Genomic DNA, 2,985 nt, shown 5'->3' with positions numbered 1-2,985 from the left:
AGCAATAAAAAAGCATGGTGTAACAATAAATACTACTTTACATGAGAATTAGAAAAACAACAACCTAGAAAAGAGGAAAAAGAAGTGCTGGAATGTAACTGCTGAAGTGCAAGTTAAGCGCTAGTCAGGTGCCAGTTAGGAGGGGAGGTGCTCTCTGAAGAGTTGGGTCTTCAAAAGCTTCTTGAAGGTAGAGAGGGACGCCCCTGCTCTGGTAGTACTAGGCAGTTCGTTCCACCAACGTGGAACTACAAATGAAAATAGTCTGGATTGCCGTGCTTGCACGGACGGCAGTGCCAAACGACGCTCACTAGACGAGCGCAGCGTCCTAGGTGTAACATTTGCCCTTACAAGAGCATTTAGGTAGGTGGGAGCAGAACCAGTAAGCACTCTGTAGGCAAGCATAAGTGACTTGAACTTAATGCGAGCAGCTACTGGCAGCCAGTGGAGCTCGATGAGTAGCGGGGTGACGTGTGCCCTTTTCGGTTGGTTGAACACCAGACGCGCCGCCGCGTTCTGGATCATCTGTAGTGGTTTCACCACGCAAGCCGGCAGGCCCGTTAGGAGGGCGTTGCAGTAGTCAAGGCGGGAGCTCACCAAGGTTTGCACCAGCAGCTGGGTGGCATACTGGGTTAGGTACGGCCTGATTTTGCGGATGTTGTATAGCGCAAAGCGGCACGACCTGGAGACAGGCGATGTGGGCCGTGAAGGTCAGTTGGTCATCAATAATGACCCCGAGGTTTCTTGCTGTTTTGGATGGAGCAAGAGATAAAGAGTCAGTATTGATCTTGATGTTGTGGTGGATGACCTGTTTGGCTGGGAAGACCATCAGTTCCGTTTTGGCCAGGTTCAGCTGAAGGTGGTGATTTTTCATCCATGTGGATATATCAGCGAGACAGTCCGAAATCCGCGCCGAGACCGTGGTGTCCTCAGGAGGGAAAGACAGAAACAGTTGAGTATCATCGGCATAACAGTGGTAGGAAAAACCATGCGAGCAGATGATAGGGCCCAACGAGGTGGTGTAAATGGCAAAGAGAAGTGGTCCCATCACCGAGCCTTGGGGCACCCCAGTGGTGAGGCGGTGAGGTACAGACAGCTGACCTTGCCATGACACGTTGAACGAGCGCCCAGTGAGGTAGGATTCAAACCAGGAGTGCGCATTGCCAGAAATGCCCATACTTGACAGTATGGACAGAAGGATGCGGTGGTTGACTGTATCAAACGCAGCTGATAAGTCAAGCAGGACGAGAGCCGAGGATTGAGCTGCTGCTCTAGCTGTTTTTAAGGCCTCCATTACAGACAACAGGGCTGTTTCGGTGGAGTGACCGCTTTTGAATCCAGACTGGTTCGGATCGAGGAGATTGTTCTTTGACAGGAACTCGGTGACCTGTTTGGAAGCTGCCCTCTCAATGGTTTTAGATAGGAGCGTGAGAAGTGAGACCGGTCGATAGTTTTCCACCTGAGTGGGATCGAGAGACGGCTTCTTGAGCAGCGGCGTTACCCGAGCCACTTTGAAAAGAGAAGGAAATGTTCCAGAATTAAATGAAGCATTAATCACCTGTGTTATTGCCGGTAAGACGGCAGGCGATATGGCTTGAAGGATGTTGGATGGGATGGGGTCCAGCGGGCATGTAGTTGGACGGCTACCTGTTAGGATTTTGGAGACCTCACTCTCGCTGAGAGGGATGAAAGAAGGAAAAGATGAGCTATTGACGGTTGCGCCCTTAGGGGAGGGGGACAGTTGGTCGAACTGTTGCCCGATGCTTCCTTTTTCACAGAGAAAGTGGCAGCCAAAGTTATCAGCAGTGAGGTTAGTAGCTGGGGGGGGGGAGGAGGAGGGTAGAGCAGAGTTTTGAAGGTGCTAGTGTGTGTGTGTTATATTTCACTATATGTTTAAATTTGGAAGTTCATTAAGTAATCTAGGGGGATGCTGATAAGGATATTTTGTTGCTCAAGGTTAAATGTTAAGTTAAATGATCTAGAACAGTGGTTCCCAAACTTTTTACAGTCCCGTACCCCTTCAGACATTTAATCTCCAGCTGCGGAGCATTCAGGGACGTAAATCTCAACTACTTCACACATTTTATTTAATGTTTGGAGTGTCCTGAACATATTCCACCCCCCTTTCATTGAGACACAATCTTTAGTTTCATCAGCAAAGAGTGATACATGTCACATGGCCCTACCATTGAAGACAATGTATTTTCGCCTGTCTGATCACCTATGTTTAAAGTATTGTGGAGCATTCAGGGACGTAAATCTCAACTACTTCACACATTTTATTTAATGTTTGGAATGTCCTAAACATATTCCACCCCACTTTTATTGAGACACAATCTTTAGTTTCATCAGCAAAGTTTGATACGTGTCACATGGCAATACCCTGGCATTGGAGATAATCCCTTTTCACCTGTGTGATCTGTGTGTCAAGTGTTTTTTCACAGTGAATGGCCAGATTAATTACTGCTAAACATTTTTTACCCTTTCTTTACAGTGTTCTGAACATGTTCAACCAACTTTAATGAAGACATAATCCGTTTATCAGCAGATTGTTGTGTGTTTTACCGTTTCTTACTACAATATTTGCAATGATGCCTGTTTAGTCAGTGTTCCCTATATTTAAAAAAGAAAATCATACTTTTGTAACATCAGTGAATCGTTTTTAACCCATTTTGATGTTACTATGAAAGTAATATTAATTGTCAATTTTCAGCTACAGTTTAGTCATTATCAAAGTATCCTGTACGCTTAAAATTAACTCACTATATCTTACCTTGTTTTAAAGCAAGTAAATTTAATGCACAGTTAACAAAATACCATTATAAAGTCTGATCTAGCGAGTAGACAGATTAGGACTTTATAATGACAAATAATATAATGATAATATAAATAATAATAATATAATATAATGACAAATAGGCTACTATAACTTTCAAACACGCTTTTAACTATTTTCCCGATCATTAGGACAAATGGAACAATAAAACT

Source organism: Clupea harengus, chromosome 21 (assembly GCF_900700415.2).
Source record: "Clupea harengus chromosome 21, Ch_v2.0.2, whole genome shotgun sequence".
NCBI lineage: Eukaryota > Metazoa > Chordata > Actinopteri > Clupeiformes > Clupeidae > Clupea > Clupea harengus.
The sequence above is the reverse complement of the archived record's forward strand: the minus strand, read 5'-3'. Positions refer to the sequence as shown.